This window comes from Megascapheus bottae, chromosome 11, assembly GCF_031878675.1.
Source record: "Megascapheus bottae isolate mThoBot1 chromosome 11, mThoBot2.hap1, whole genome shotgun sequence".
NCBI classification, from domain to species: Eukaryota; Metazoa; Chordata; class Mammalia; order Rodentia; family Geomyidae; genus Megascapheus; species Megascapheus bottae.
In genome coordinates, this window is record NC_143519.1 from 30205297 (window position 1) to 30223245 (window position 17949).

The 17949-nt window shown below is 36.1% G+C and overlaps 1 pseudogene; it reads right to left on the reverse strand.

Moving 5' to 3' along the window:
• Nucleotides 1–469: 469 nt before the first annotated feature.
• On the reverse strand, nt 470–1087 carry LOC150056862 (protein FAM156A/FAM156B-like; annotated as a pseudogene).
• Between the last annotated feature and the right edge of the window lie 16862 nt (nt 1088–17949).

The following is a 17949-nucleotide window of genomic DNA, read 5'->3' on the forward strand; positions in this document are numbered from 1 at the left end:
CCCACACTTGTATTCCATGGCAAATTCTGGAAGCCAGACCTCAGTGTCACGTCCCGCCACTGCCATCTGACAGTGTTGTTCGTCGCTGGCAGTCAGTAAAATGGCACAGAAGCACATGGACATGGACAAGGCAGTCACACCATAGACACAGCGCTTATCTTACTGGTACATGGTAGGGAGCCAAGATGGAGAGCCAGGCAGAGAAAGTGGCAGCATGGGATGAGGTGAGGACCACCAGTGTGCTGCCTCCCATGTTCCACAGTGTCTCACGACTGCCCTTACACGGCAGGCAGGAGAGTTGAGGGCCTTCCTGGGAGTAAATGAACTGTCATGCTGGAGGATTCTGGTCAGCACAGGGTGAGGGAGTCTTATGAAGTAAGCTCAGTGGTGTCTAAGAGGGACACGGGTCCAAGAGCTACCCACGCAGCATATCTGCCTCCCTTCAGTGTCTGTCCCATGAGGACCATTCTCACTTGTCTTTCAGCCACGTCTTGAGCAGCCTCAGGAGCATCTTCTTGTTTTCCTGCTGTCTCTCCGGTTGGCACCTCTCTTCAGGCAGCTGTGGCTGTTGTTGCTGCTGCTGTCTCCTCTGGCAGAGGGCCGGGATGGTTGGCGCCCATGCTAAGGGTCAAGCCACTGAGGCCTTGCAGAAGTGACTCCCAGGAGGAAGAACTGGCGGTGCCATTTCTTTCCCCCAGACCCCTGCATTCTGCGCAGGGCTCTGGCAGCATCGACAATGATTCTGAGCCCTGTCGTCTGCAGAGGGCCCTGTGTTCCTTTTCACTGCATAGGGGGCCATGTGGTCACGGTGCCTGTGTCTCACGTGGCCTGGGGACCCCTTCTTCTGAGATAACCCCAGCCTCTCCAAGCACCTTTGCCACAGCACACTCTTCTCCCTGTAATGCTGCTGGTCCAGCCCCTAGGGTAGAGGGGGGCGGGGGGCCCTACTGGGGCCAGCACCAGTGTTCAGCTCACTGAAGCTCATCATTAGCTGTTGTGAGGAGCAAGGCTCCGAGAGCATCACCAGCAACTTGGAGGTGGTAGTAATGGTCAGCCGGGGAGACCCAGAGCTCAGTGGTGCATTCCATTTCTCCGGTGCATTCCATTTCTCCGGTGCATCCATGGGGGCTGGTCTGAGCTGGGAGCCCTACTGGCCCCTGGTGTGGAAAGAGTGATGAACTGGGAGGATTTGCAGAAAGCAGGAGGTTAGAGAGCTCGGGCTGCCAGGAGAGGCCACAGCGCATTCCTGCTCCAAAGCTGGTCCGGACGTCCAGTCCCCTGCGTGCTGCCTCTTCTGCTCAAGCTCGTTCCTATATTTCTTACAAGATTTCAGTTCTTTTTGATCTGTATTTTGCTAAATAACCAAAGGTTGCTGGAGAAAAATGTGGCCATACCACCTATTTTAATTTAAATTCATCAATAACACTTCAAATGGTCACTTCATTGCTCTAAATTTCCTCTATAATTGCTATAGTTTGGTAACATCTAAAATGTTTCAACACTCTAATCAAATAATTTGATAGCATCTCGTTCATCTCAATATTTTTGTATCTACCCCCTTCATGCATTCAGATTTTCCATATTACAGTGAGATAACAAATATATTTAGAAAAGAATTGCATGGTATTTCTACCCTAAACTGTAGGAAGATATCTAGAAGACATAGACCACTGATTGGGGGTTGGAACATTATATACAATCTCAATGTACCCTTCAACAAATCAATGTGGTAGTTTCTATTACTATTATAGATGAGGATGCTTGAAACTATTACTGGAACACTATAAACAATCTCAATGTACCCTCCAACAAATCTATGTTGTAGTTTCTTTTACTATTACAGATGAAGTTTGAAAGGGATGCTAATACCCATCTGAGGTTACATTAAAACTTAAAGCAAACCCAGGTGGTCTTACTCCATAATTCATATTCCAGTCTTGAAATGATGGCACCTTCAAGCTGTACTCTGAAATTAACAGACTTTTTATTAAATCTCCTCAGTAACATCTATGTGCTAGACTGTACAGATGCAATGATTATACCAATAAATATTGGCATAAAAATGGTAGTGACATGTTTTTTTTTCAAAGTACACTTACTCTGTTAGGAAATATATATTCTAGTTTCCATTTTAAATCTGATTAATTTTCTAATTAAGGCCACCAAATCTTACTGGTAACAACTGTTTAAAAAGAAGACTGATCTGTAAGTACTCTGTACCCTTTCAGCTCAACATTTTCTTCTAACAATTGTATATACTAACTTATTTATGGTTATATGGTGAATAAATATAACCTGATAGCCTATTAAAATGCTATATAAATATGCCTGCTTTTTGAATCTAGGAAGGCACTGTGAATATTCTAACCAAAAACCTGGAAAAGAGTAATGTGCTGTTTTCTATTTCTTAGAGAATTCATACTAAGCTACTGTTACTAAAACACTATTCTGTTATATGAACTATAAGAAGAAGGCTGAAAATACAGAATGAAAGGGGATGATTCTATTGGGCATAGCTTTTAGCTGTTTCTGTTAAAATACCAAGTCTTTGAGAGTAACTATCATGATGGCCAGTTTCCAATTAACCCAATCCTACACTGTAGTCTTAAACTATAGGGATTAAAAGAGCCAGCTAAAGTGGAAATAAAAACCTTGCTCTCATGCAATAAAATGATTAATGTGTGTAGTCACCAAGTTTAGTGTGAAAGGATGGAAGATGCTAGACTTCCAGATGTACCTATGGGCCTATCCTGTTTTTATTTTCTTGATCTAATCATATATAGCAAGTATAAAACAGCATTAAACAATATCAATGATTGAATATTATACCAATGCAAAGGAGGAGGGAGTTTGCAGCTGAAAATAGATATCAGATCCTTAATGTCTGTACAAATCTTCGACCAATAAAGAATATTCTCTTATTGAATGTACTGTTAGGAGCTCATGTAGAATTTCAAAAGCTAAGGCATGAAGCTCTTCAGAGAAGTAAAGGGAGACTCTTATTATGTTAGTTTCGTTTGTTTGATTGATTCTTTTGTCAGTCCTGGGGCTTCAATTCTGGGCCTGGGTACATTCCCTGAGCTCTTCAGCTCACAGACAGTGCTCTGTCACTTGAGCTGCAGCACCACTTCTAGTTTTCTGGAGGTGAGTTGGAGATCAAAGTCTCAGAGACTTTGTGCCCAGGCTGGCTTTGAACTGTTACCCTGAGTAGCTAGGATTCCAGGCATGAGCCACCAGCACCTGGCAAATTTAAGGTTTTAGTTAACCTTGAGAAAAAAAATGCTACTCTGATGATGATGGCTCCAATTTAAGAATATGTGGACTATATCACAATTAAATTGATAATTACCAATAAATTAAGAGGAATGGGATATTCCCCACATAACAATGTATTTGAGGAACTAATACCCCTTACTTTTATCATAAACTTCCTTTAAATGAGTTTTGAGATATTCACAAATATAAACACAATTACAAATGGTAATTCAAAAGTAATCTGATGTTTGTAATACTTTTAAAGGACTTTGAAAAAACAAATATATCTGAAAATTAAAGTTAGATTATAAAAGAAATCCCTGGAAAACATATAAGTAGTGAAGGTAATAATAATAATAATAATAAGCTGTTGTGTTTATGTAGTTACTCCCACATTTCTGCCAGTAAACCCCAGGCTACTTTGATCAGCAGGGCTTGAGTAAAGAAGTAGAGCAGAGGAAAACATGGAATAACTGGTACCCCGTGGCATATACCTTTGCAAATCTCCCAAAATTCTTCCATAACACTATAAATTAGGATCTTGTATGAATTTCTTGAAAAATATTTTCTATTGTGTGGATTGTATATAACAACATCTAGGACTTTGTGTCATGTATAGTTTAGGTATTGTAGAGGAGAATGCTTTCTGAGGGAAATGCTTCATAGTTGAGTCTTATTCTTACTCTACCGAGTCAACAGGATGCCATAAATAAAAAAGTAGAGAAGACCATGCTGAGGTTAAGAACTCAGCTTCAGTGGTCATAATGACTATGGAGAGTAAACATTATATTACACCACCCTAAAGTAAACATGCAAATTGTCACCATAACTATGTTTCCTCCCAGATTAACGTTCTTTCTTATTATATATGTTTCATACAATTCAGAGAAGTTTTGTAAGGAGAAAAGAAAATAAGTTTTTAAACTTGAAAACTATGTTTTTAAATTAGAGGAATCTGTACTCAAGGTTACATTTATTTTCATTTGGTGATCTGATCTAAATCTTGCATGTTCTGGAGAACTTGCAAAACATAGCAGCTATTTCTTACTAGGAAATTAAATAGATGAATCTTGAGTCTAAAATGTCACCTTCCCAATATCTATTATCTAACCATTACAAAGACTATAAACATCCAAAGATCTCAGCTTTATCTAGTTCTTAAATCACAAAAGGGTGATAAGATAAAAGAATATTCATGATATCAGAGTTACACTGTTTTTGTAAAGAGATTGAAGAAGAAATGAAACAAGGGCAAATTCTAGTTGAAGTACAGAACTTTCCACTGAGTCTCAAGGAGGGAATATTTTAAGTTTTTTTGACTGCTCCCTCCCTATAATATAAACATAGCCTAATGGAAGAGAAACACTAGCCTACTGAAAAAGCCACACATAAAGTAACACTGATTGATGGAGATAAGTTATTTAAAGGCCTTTAAAATCCTAAGAAATACCCAGAATTATGTGAATATATTTTCAAGCAATTTTAGAAAAGCAAAAAACTCTATATTTTAAGTACCAGTAGAAATGTAATGCTCTGAAGAACTCTAAATTCTTTTTTTCTGTTTGAACATAAAGATCATCTTGTGGACTACTTTCAAGCCAGAATATTTCTTAGATTAAAGAGGACCATAGGCAATCTTCTACCCTCCTGACTGTTAAGACAAAACAGTTCCTTATCTTTGGTTTCTCTTTGACAAGAGGTAATATTTTCATGGTATCTATTCAACTCTATCTTTAGAGAGAATGTAGATCTTCTAAAAGAACTAGAATCATTTTTAAAGCTTTACTCTTAGGCTGCAGAATGATTGAAGCAGAGACTGCAACTCCCTTCTGAGTGATTCTTAATTGTGACTTACCGAACTTGGCTCTATAGGAGACATTTCTGTGTCTGTGTTCAGGCAGTCCCAAGCTTCCCTGATGAGACTGATAGAAAGCGCATTGACTTGCATCAATTGCGATGATAGGTTTTATGACTGGACTGAGATCAGAAATTCATTTTACAGACCACTGAACAATTGCTAAATGTCTGCTCACCTCAGTTTCCAACCATTCACTAATAATTTTAGTCCTAGGGTAGATTCTATGAATACTGGTCAAATGCCACAAGAGTGAAAATTTGAATTACTGGAAAAAGAGGCATGATTTGGTTTGATGTTACCTCACTGTCCTCTAATTTTTATTTTCAATTTTTAAAGGTATTTTCTTCTTAATTCATAAACCCAGCCTATTTCACTTAACATTCTTATTATCATTTTATATAAACTTCTAACAGATTAATCTAAAATTGAAATGCAAATTAGTTTACCTCATATTTAACACCTTCATTCTGCTATTCTTAAAAAAAATGTATTTAGAAAGTTAAATACCATCAGTCCTCCATTGCTATCATTTAATAGACTTCAAATACAATATGCATTTTCTTTTCTTTTTTGCCAGTCCTGGGCTTTCACACTGTCCTTGAACTTTCTCAAGGCTAGCATCCTAACATTTCAGCCACAGCATCACTGCTGGATTTTTCCATGAATGTGGTAACCAACAAATCAAACCAAGGTCTTCCCGGATGCTAGATAAACACTCTATCCCTAGGCCAAACTCCCGGCATGACAATATGCATTTTAAGTAGTGTAAATGATACTTATTATCAAAATTTTAGCATCCCATATATTTTGCTTTCTGTGAATTATAGCATACCAATTAGCAGTCTGAGTTACAAAATATATTTACAATATATATTAAAGTATATATATATATAGGATGGTAGATTAAATTGTCCTCTAAAACAGATATTTAAAAGATAGGGTTTTTCTTTGATTGTTTGTATTGTAATCTAGGGTAAGATGATCCTGTCAATGCCTTGTTTAGAATTGTAGGCTAACAGATGCAATAACTTTTTCAAAACATTGACAAGACTAATTATCTGAAAGGAACAGAAACTAGGAAGGAATATATTTGAAATGTTATTGAGAAATATTAGGCAAAATAAAGGAATTAATAATAACACAATTCATAGGTAGTAATATACGCATGTAGGTTAAGACACTTGAGTTTAGTTGCCAGAAACCCAACTCAATATCCAGAGAGGAAGCAGCAGTTTGAGTTCATGGCTATCAGTTGTTCAGGTAGGGATAAACTCCATTCAAGTATACCCTTATATTTAGGATATTCAGCTTTAATTGAAACAGTAGAGGTAATGTGTCTAACTGTACAGTCAGGAGATAGGTGTGAGTTGTATCACAATGACCTAAAAGAGAACACTTCAGAGTCAGTCTCAAGGAATTGGGATGCTTTCATGAACCATGCAGACACAACCAACAAATGTTTACTGCATTATAGGGAAAGCTTGTACCTGTAAAGTAAGGTATTAACTCCATGAAAGAAAAACAAAGTATCCTGTTTGCATTTAAAATTTTTCAATCCAATGTACCACTCTTGATTTCTTTGCTTGTTCACTTTAGTTTTAAAAGAAGTGTGACCTGAAATTTACCATGTAATACAATCTTCTCCAGTTTGGGGCACTCTTGCCTCAGACTCCCTAGTGCTAGAACAGATGGATGCCACCACAACTACCTTCAGTGTCCCTTTCTTCATAAATTAGCTAGCCTTAATTATGATTATAATCCACTTTGTGTCCAGAAATCCATGTGAAACTTTAATTTTGAAGGATTACCATATTTTCAAAACATAATAGAGACCATACCAAAAGACTTCTCTGAGTTAATTTTCGCCCTTTAGAGAACAATTTTGCAGCTTCTACCCAAGCCTATTAAGAAAATCACTTGCAAATTTCTTGTAGACTGGGAAATATTGAAATTGGTTGTCTGTGGCCAAGAGAGTTAGAGATTATTCCATTGACAGGAAAAAATAAATTGAAAAAAACAACAACAACTTGTTTTTCTTAGTGTGAGAATGACATGAGAACTGCTACCAATGCATTAAATGGCGAAGAACTTCGTTGAGATATTTACATTCCAAAAACTGAGGGATTGAGAGACTAGTTGAAGTTAAGTCATGGGGCTTGAACTCAGGACCTGAACAGTGTTCTAGGACTTTTCTCAAGGCTAGTGCTCTACCACTTGAGCCATAGCATCACTTCAGGATCATACCAAGGAATTGAATCCAGGTCTTCCTGCATGCTAGCTAAGCACTCTAGCACTAGGCCAAATACCTGGCCCCATGAGGCAGAATTTTAAGCATGAGTTATGAAGGCTTTTACTACTGATAGAAAACAAATTACACTTGTGCTATTTTCTCATCAAGAAGCTCAATTATTTGCTAAAAGCCAAAATACTCTATTTTTTCCCATAGAAAATAGTAGCAACTGATTTCTAGCAAAACTCAAGTGAAGTAGAAAGAACTGTGAAAATGATATTCAACTTCCTCCCTTTAATGGTGAATAGAGAAAGTGAGTCAAATTTTCAAATATAAATTTGGGTATCATGTATTTATTATGGAACATTGCACTGATGGATTTTTTTCTGTTTCACTTTTCATTCAAGTGGGTCAGAGAAAGATTCTAGGAATGGTGAAGTGGTTTATTCAAACTCTATATTCATAGAATTATTAGCAGTGTAAGAAACAAATACTAGGAGAAAAAAAAACAACCAACCAACCAACCAAACAGCAGCCCATATCAAAACATTTCCCTGTTGATTAGTTCATCCCAGCCAACACTCACGGTCCGCACAAAACCAACTTAATTAGGTTTACAGATTCAGGTTCTATCCCTAAATACTACTACAGTAACAGCCCCTCACTGGACCCTGTCATCTAGATCTAATGGCAAGTTCCTTTTCCTTGCTCTTCAGTGATACTATTTGTACCCTCTCTAGACAAAATGATTTTTAGAAAAGAATAGCCACTCAAGGCCTTTCAAATATACTTTTTTCTCAGGGCTCCGTTAAGTTACCTAAGGCAGTGCATGCGTACGTGACTCAGTGTTACATGCCTATGCTTAACCAGCTGAATCATAGTCTTTGGGAAATGCAAAACTGATATCCTCCAGAAGCTACTGTGAGAAATAGTTACTGAAATAGACTTTAATACTTGTTATATTACCAAAAAAAAAAAAGATGGTATATTAACAGAACAGATGCCATTGCAGTACTCGGTTCTACAGGCAAAGAGGCAAATGTACTCTTGCCTCCCCACACATCCAGAGTTTTACACACACACACACACACACACACACACACACACACACACACACACACCTGGACAAGATTAAAAGGAAAATAGCATTAAACAAAGTACACATCACAGGAATAACTGTACAGTTAAAAGATCATAATAATTAATACTTGAATATGTGAAAATTGTCAATAGGGCAGTCATGATTCCAAAATGGAACAAAATGAAAACCAAGGCAACAGTCTGATAAACTATTTAAACTACAGACTGTTGAAAGTAGACAACTCACTGACATGAGTGACATCTCCAGGAGATGTACTGCTAATGAGGAGCTTGATACTACCTTGCTTTGAAAGGCATGATATTTCTTCGCTTAGAATTACTCAGGGCAAAGGTGCTGTAAACACACTCAAATTAACATTGCATGGAGTTAATGACATCTCTGCTTGACACAGGCCTGTGTCCTGACCCTAACCACCTTCTAGATCAGAAGAAAGTGAACATTGTTATTGCTGTTTTTCACATGCCCTAAATTCTTACTAAGTAATAAGTGTCATGCTCACAGGACCAAAATATTTATGTGAAATGAGCATGTGGAATTGTGTTACCTCAATATCTTCTAGATATAATTTAATCACAAGCAATGTGTAAGTCATTTTGTTCTAATTTATATCTTTCTGCACTTTCTTCCTTCAAAAAGAAGATTTCAACCATGTTGATTGATTTCTGTTTGTAGATTTAACAGAAGGAATATAGATTATAAAGTTGAAAAACATGATATACAGTGAAAACTATGTATGAATCATTAGACACCAATAAAAATGTGCTAGAGTAACATGTTCTGGGAAATATACTAACAATTTTATCTACAGTTTTTACCCTCAAAAGCTACAATAAGAGAAATGTATACTATTTAAAAAGTAATATTCAATACATTAAAATCACATAAGATTTTATTTTTATTCTCAAAGAATTAAGTATTACTTAAAGAACTAAGTAATGAAGTAATAATTAAAATTTGTTCAACTTAGGTAATATTAACTATATCTTTTGGAATGAATATTATTCTAAGCTATAAACTAAGGAATAGTATAATAATTTAAGATAAATATTAATCAATATTTATTTTGTATTAGCATTTTTTGCCAGTCCTGGGCTTGAGCTCAGGGCCTGAGCCCTGATCTTGGACTTTCTCAAGGTTAGAGCTACACTACTTGAGCCTCAACACCATTTCTGACTTTTTTCTATGTATGAGGTACCAAGGAATCAAACTCAGATCTCTGTGAATGCTAAGCAAGTACTCTACCACTAGGCCAAACTTCAGCCTTGTATTAGCATTTTTATACTCAAGAAGAGATATGTATTACTAGTAAAAACCAGGATATTAAATTAATACTTTTGTTGACATAAAATTTTAAATTAAATTCAGAAATTAAATATTAACTGGTCTGTGGGTTCATTTCTGGGTCTTCCATTCCCTTGGTCCTCAGGACTATTCTTGTGCAAGTACCAAGCTTGTTTTTTGTATTACTATGATTTTGTAATAGAATTTGAATTTTGGTCTTGATAGATGCAGAAAAAAGTTAACTAGATTCAACAACACTTAATGGTAAAAATCTCTTTAGAAGCTAAGAATCTATGGAAAATTCCTCAGTATAATACAAGCTATTCATGACAAACCTACAGCTAATATCAAACTGAGTGGTGAAATTTTTTCTCTAAAATCAGGAAGGAAACAAGGATATGTGCTCCCACCATGCCTCTTCAGCATGATTCCTAACAGGGGCAATAAAACAAAAGAAAAACATATAGAGGATTCAAAGAGGGAAAGAAGAAGTAAAACTGTCCCTCTGTGCAGATGATGCAATCCTGTTTTTAATGAACCCTTATAGATTATGCCCCACATTATTTGAGCTGATCTGGAACTTTAATAAAATAACAGGATAGTTAATTAACTCAATAAACTAAGTAGCTTTTTGTATGCCAACAATGAAAAATCAAGACAGAAATTAAGAAAGCATACTTGATTTGCACTAGCAGCAGGAAGGGAAAAGCACTAGGAATTAACAAGGTATGAGGACTTCTATGTTCAAAATTTTAAAAGTCTGGAAAAAAAAAAGTAGTTAAAGTGGACTTAAGGAAACTGAAAACCTTTCATGCACCTGCGTTGGAAGGATTAACATATTGAAAATGTCAATAGTATCCCAAGCTATCAACAAGTTTAAGGCGATATTCATCAAAATCTCAACAACATGCTTCAATGATACTTTTCTTTTACCGCATAGAGCCTTAAACTACCATGGGGTGGAAGCAACTAAGCCATGTTGTTTGAGTGCTGCCTGACTTAGCGCTCAGTGAAGAAGAACGTGAGTATGAGCAGCCAAGAGCCATTATGACTTAAATGCACACAGAGGTCATCTAAACTTCCCATAATCTTTTCTCCATTTTCCACAGTCTGTTTAACAGTCACTACCACTGACATTCATATTTTCTCCCTCCTTTCTTATGGCACCATCTGACCTCTTCAAGTCTAGAGAAAGCCTGCTATGATGCTACTGATGAAAGCAAGCCTGCCTCCTTAGGAGTTATCCAGCTTTCCCAATATTTATGGATAAGTATTTGAAGAAAAACGAAGGAAAGAAGCAAATATCTTTTGGATGACAGAACAATCTAAGAATGCTAAACATTAATGAGCTAAACAAAACTCCCTTTGACTTCTAAAACTATGTCAATCATTCTATAAATTCTGTAAATTGTATGTATTGGGATTCTGACACCTTTTTAATCATTACAAAATTTTAGTTTATTGAATTACTTAGATAACAGTACAGTAGGTAAAAAGAAATCCCATTTTTTTTTTTTTTTTGCCAGTCCTGGGCTTAAGCTCAGGGCCTGAGCACTGTCCTTGGACTTTCTCAAAGCTAGAGCTCTACCACTTGAGCCTCAGCACCATTTTCGGCTTTTTTTTTTCTATGTATGTGGTACCGAGGAATCGAACCCAGGTCTTTGTGCATGCTAGGCAAGCACGCTACCACTAGGCCAAACTCCCGGCCCCAGAAATCCCATTTTTACCACGGAGATATTTTTGTGTTATAAAAGATTATTTTGAGGAGAGAACAGGAGGGTATCACAAAATAAAACAAAAATGGGAGAAATTGCAAAATAGGAAGGATTTTTCTGGCCCTAAGATCTGTGAATGTCTTAAAGATTAGATAAAAATCCTTTTCTGTCCAGGGAATGAATACAGCTACAATGTCCTGGTGTGGGGAAATACAATTAGAAGTGTGTTACATGGTGTGACAATGTACTTGAGCCATAAATGTTTTATTATGTATATGACAACACATTCTCAGGGAAGCCTGAGTGCTCGTTTTTGCTGTACACGGATGAGAGTTTGGGTACTTGGTGTAGGATAGATGAGTAACATGAGTTTTCACTAAAATCAGTATGTTGTCAGTGCTCAGTGGACACATACTTTGGCTAATGACTAAAACAAAAATGGGAATTTTGAGGATCTGAATGTGACATTTGCATAGAAACACAAGAGCAATATACACAGGAAGCTTTAATATCAGGACCTTATATTCCTGGCCAACCAGGCACAATTCAAGAAACTGTTAGCTAAAGCAAATGGGTTTATTACAATAGTACAGCAGTATATCACCTATCTAGTGTGTTAAGTCCATGTTTCCAAATCCGAAAATAGTCAAAAACCAAAAAGAAAAGGAGAAGTAGATTTTGAGAGACACACAGAAGACAGAAAGAGAAAGAGAGAGGGACACACACACATACAAACGCACACACACACACACACAAAGAGAAAGAGAAAGAGAGAGAGAGAGAGAGAAGGAAAGGAAGAGGGAGATACAGCAGAAAGATGCAATTATAAAATAATTTTAAGGTACATTAAAACAATATGTTTTGAAAATATAAATAGAGGAAGGGGTAACAATGTTTGCTATTAAATGTACTCATTAAATTTAGGTATGTAACTGTAATCTGGACATCAGCTTGATAATAAAAATAAATTAGAGGGGCCGGGAGTTTGGCCTAATGGTAGAGTGCTTGCCTAGCATGCATGAAGACCCAGGTTCGATTCCTCGGTACCACATACATAGCAAAAAGCCGGAAGTGGTGCTGAGGCTCAAGTAGTAGAGTGCTAGCCTTGAGAAAATCCAAGGGCAGTGCTCAAGCCCTGAGCCCAAGCCCAGGACTGGCAAAAAAATAAATAAATAAATAAATAAATAAATTAGAAAAATAAAAGTAAATGTGAATTCACTAAAAGTTGAAACAAAGCATACAAAATTCATGTATGTGTACATAGAATAACTCAGAATAAAACAGCAACAAATAGCATTTTTAAAAAGGTAATCCCAAATCTATGACTGGTGAGGATATTAATGATGTGATTTTATATAAGCAGGAGCATATCACAGAATTTCAAAATTACTAAATTTCCTAAATTTATGCAGTGTATCCCTGGAGTAATTCTTTCAATACAAATATATATGAGAATATGTATAATATAAAGTGGCTATCAGTCTCATATAATTATAATGATGTCACAGAAAAGTAATAGGTGGGGTAAAGTTTTACAATTATTTGCAGTCTAAAAAAGATATACACAATGGAACTCTATGCTGCCATCACAAAGAATGACATTGCCCCATTTGTAAGGAAATGGAAAGATTTGGGGGAAAAAAATCACATTAAGTGAAGTAAGCCAGACCCAAATGAACATAGGCTCAGTGGTTTCCCTCATATGTAATAATTAGTTCATGTCTAGGACTCTCCTAGCAGAGGATTACAATAGCTCAAAACCTAGATACATAAGGTCATATAGTATGAGACTAAATGAAAGGACTCTAGGATATGGAAATAAGGGCTTTAGCTTGTATGATTGTTGTTCATAATGTACTCTGTTATTTCTCATCTCTTTTGTTTGCCCTTATGGTTAATCTCATATTGTTACTGTATCTGACTTTCTTACCTGGTATATTATATATACGTTCATTTGTTTATTTAAAATAGGTTAGGGAAGGGGAGAAACAAAATGATTGGGAGGGGTAGGGGGAAAGGAAATGGGGACAAAAACATGAGAAGGGTATCAATGTGTGAGAAGTAATGCATCTATACCTGATGAATGTAACTGTAATTCCTCTATAATTTATCCTGAAAATTAAAAAAAAGATAGTATTAACGTTCTTCCTACCTCAAGTCAATTTTAAACAAATTTTTAGATGTTAATTTCATGACAAAAAATGTATTATCTTTGAGTAGTTGTACAAATGAATTAGCTGCCAATTAATAAAGATACACATTGGAATCTTGATTGTACTCCCCTTGTCCCTTCTTCAGTTTATTTATCTATTTCTGTCACAATTACATTCATCATTCTACCTCCTAAATGTATCCATTTTCTATTGTTTTATTTTGCTGAACTTTGATTTTGGGTTTCTAACGAATTATACTATTTGAGATCTCCCTTAAATTTACTATATTTCAGTTAGTATATTTTTTGTTTGTTGACTTTGTTTTTCACCAGTCTTGGGCTTGAGGTCAGGGACAGAGCACTGTCCTTGGACTTTCTCAAGGTTAGAGCTCTACCACTTGAGCCTCAGCACCTTTTCCGGCTTTTTTCTATGTATGTGGTACCAAGGAATCAAACCTGGATTTTCATGCATGGTAGGCACGCACTCTACCACTAGGCCAAACTCCCAGACCCTCAGTTTGTATATTTTATACATTTACATACCACCCAACATATTTGCTTAAAAATTTATAAGGTAAATATGTTAGGGGAGAGCATGCATCCTTTGCCTCTATTCATTTTGCAATAAATGCCTAGAATTCCATTGTGTATATATAACACAGTTTTTGTTATTGATGGAAGTGGTCATGGGGCAATAAGAAAGTACATTTTTTAATTTAATGAGGGCTTAAAAGTCTTTCCCACTGTCTGTTTCATTTCAATTTTGCCTTTGCGATCATCTGTTTTGAGCAAACAGTCTCTTTTTCCCCATAACTAAAGTCCTGAACAAACTTTCCTTTGCCTATAAATCTTCTTTATCTTTTCTGGAAAAAAGTTTTCATTCACAGACACTCTTACATATTATGGTAGATCCACATTCCAAAACCCTGGACATTAAATTCCAACAAAAGTTTTTTTTTTTTTTTCATTAGAGAAATCAGAACTTTCTCACACCATTTTCTACAATTCCATCCACAAATGCTGCAATATCTTGGTAATTTAAGACTTGAAAACCAAATATAAAACCTATTTCTCTACCATTTACATAAATATAATCTAATGAAAATCTGTTTAAATATTCAAAGATTATTTGTTTGTTTTGTATAAATGCATAATAATAGTATCCGTCCTTAATGTGACTTTTATGATATTCAACTATATCTTGAATTAGAACAACTTTATAAATATACAACTATATGTATGTATGTATGTATGTATGTATGTATGTATATATCACAAACCATGTTTTCTATTTCAGTGAAATTTGAGCAAAGCAGATAAACTGCCTGTGAGCAAATGGCTATAGGTTTCCTGGACCTCCTGGAGAAAATTATTGAAGAACTAATTAACAGCTAAAGAAACCACTACCAGCAGGGCATTAGTTGTATCTGAGACACAAATACAAAACAACAAACAGGAAGAGTAAAAGTGCAATCATTTTTTTCTAGAGAATTCTAAACAGTAAGAGGCCAGAATAAGTTAATTTCTAAATATCAATATTCTCAGGAATACAATATAAAATACTTTAGTCAACACATTACAGATTTACACATGATTTGATCCCTTCAGGTTTGCATGAACATCAACAAATTTATTGTCCTTTGTGGATTAGTGATAGATTTACAAGAATCATTTAAAAATACTCACGAAAATTTTACTGAGTTTAAATGTTCTATTATAAATGCATGATCATTGAGTACTTAAGAACTAAGGCTTCCTTGGGTGCACAATTCTAAATTTGTATGCTTTAAATTCTTGGTTCTTTGTGTGAGTGTGTGTGTGTGTGTGTGTGTGTGTGTGTGTGTGTGTGTGTGTGTGCGTGCGCGCGCATTGTGGGCTTGAAACTCAGGGATTGGGCACTGTCCTTGTTTGTTCTTCTTTCTTCATTTGTTTGCTCAAGGCTATTACTCTACAACTTTGAGCCACAGCTTTATTTCTGTTGTTTTGTTGCTGGTTTTTGGTTTTTGTTTTTGGTTTTTGCCACTCCTGGGCTGGAGCTCAGGGCCTGATCACTATTCTTGGACTTTTCTCAAGGCTAGAGCTCCACCAGATCAGCCTCAGCACTACTTCTGGTTTTTTTCTATGTATGTGGTAGCGAGGAATTGAACCTGGGTCTTTGTGCATACTAGGCAAGCACTCTACCACTAGGCCCAACTCCCGGACCCACTTCTGGTTTTTGAGTGGTTAATTGAAGATACTGATACCATAAATACCTCATGATCATGTGATCGGTAAGCAGCAGATATTGCATTGCTACCTAAACAGTTGACTTTCTTTGACCTTAGGGTTTTATACACTATTTCCTTATTTCAGCCCATGAAAACACATCCAAATTTCCAATCAAGGTATACATTTGCTAAATGCTACTCTTTGGATATACAGAGTATGTGTAATAAACATTGGTAGATTTGTCATTAGAGAATATGCTATATTTGTCATTAGAGAAAAAGGTTATAGAAAGGCAATTTCTCGGCTGGGAGTTTAGCCTTGTGGGGAAGTGTTTGCCCAACTTGCATGAAGACCTGGGTTTGATTCCTTGGGACTACACACATAGAAAAATCCATAAATAGTGCTGTGGCTGAAATGGTAGAGCTCTATCCTTGAGAAAGCCCAAGGACAGTGCCCAGGCCCTGAAATCAAGTCCCGCGACTGGCAAAATATAAAAATAAAGAAAGGCGATTTCTCAGAAAATGAAATGGAAAATCTTTCAGATTTTTTTTAGGAACCATAGAAATGAGAATATTGATAACTAGGGGCCAGGAATTTGGCCCAGTGGTAAGAGTGCTTGCCTAGCATGCATGAAGACCCAGATACCTCATACATAGATTGCTCAGTACCACATACACAGAAAAAAGCCTAAAGTGGTGCTGTGCCACGTGGTAGAGGAAAAAGTAAAAAGCCCAAGGATAGTGTTCAGAACCTGAGTGCAAGCCACCAGATTGGCAGGAATAAAGGAAGGAAAGAAGGAAGGAAGGAAGGAAGGAAGGAAGGAAGGAAGGAAGGAAGGAAGGAAGGAAGGAAGGAAGGAATTGATTACTTATAAAGACCACATATATGGACTTGTGCATGCTATATGCCCAAACATGTTAGAGAGAAGAGACAGAGGTAAAGTGTACAAACAATATGAGTTTTGGAATAAGATCCACTTTTCAATGCAAACATATAATGTCTCTTGAAATGTTTTTTTTTCAATCCTTAAAATGAGTATAAAAAATAGACTGCAATCTGGATCCAAACCTATGTCCAGGTAAGTATTTATTATTACTATTATTTGTGCTAATATGTACTCTCATATTTTAGGCTTTCATTTTCATTGATTGATTAAATACTATGAGTTAACTATTCTGAAAATTAGCTTTACTTACATTATATGTTTTCTGTTCATACATTATTAAGTAGCTTGTGCTAAAGTATTCTAGAAAGCTTTGAGTGTACCTAGGTTTTAGCAGAAAATGGGAAATTATTTGTATCAATTACATTCTAATTCTTGACCATAGGAGCTGAGCATGAGAAGGAACTGGTCATTTGATAGATGAATGTAGAAACAAAACAATCTAAATGATATACTAACCAAAATAAAAAAGGGTTGAAAAGAAAACTACCTTGATATCTATTAGGTGGCTGATGGAAATTAAGGTGGGAGGATATTGAACCACATTGCAGGTGTACTTTTAAGTCTGTTATGTTCCTTGAGGCTTATTAACAGGTTTGTTAATTTGATCTAACGTAAGCCTCATTGCTGTCAAACGCTGATCCTTACCTGTATGTGGACTGCTTGTGGCATTTTTGAAAACTGAAGTTTCTCAGTTTTATCTATTCGCCATATCTCTAACATCCTTTCAGAAAGATTATCCTAATTAAGGCAAAGATTTTGCACAATTCTTCATCCTAGTACCTAGCAGAAATTCTGGCATACTACAAGCTATTAATTATCTTAAAACAGGGACTCTCTGTAACAACACATCTATGAATGATTTGAATTGTCAAGCCCACTATTCAATATAGGCATACTGAAGAAAAATAAAAAATTTGCTCATCGTCAAATGTGTTTAGGTAATATAATTGTTACTCAGATTTCTGAATTGACTTGAAAACCTTTTTATGTTTAACTTTTTCAAGATTCACAGCATAAATTGCCCTTAGACAGCTTTTTGTATTCCTATTTGAGATGATGAAAAAGACCTTTGTAGTTCACTGTTTTTGCCATTATGCATGAAATATGACTATCTGAAACACACTGTGACTTTAGAAGGAATAATGCTTTTCTCTGAGGCTCAGATAGATCAAAATCTGATAGCTAGATTGAGAGATAGGAGA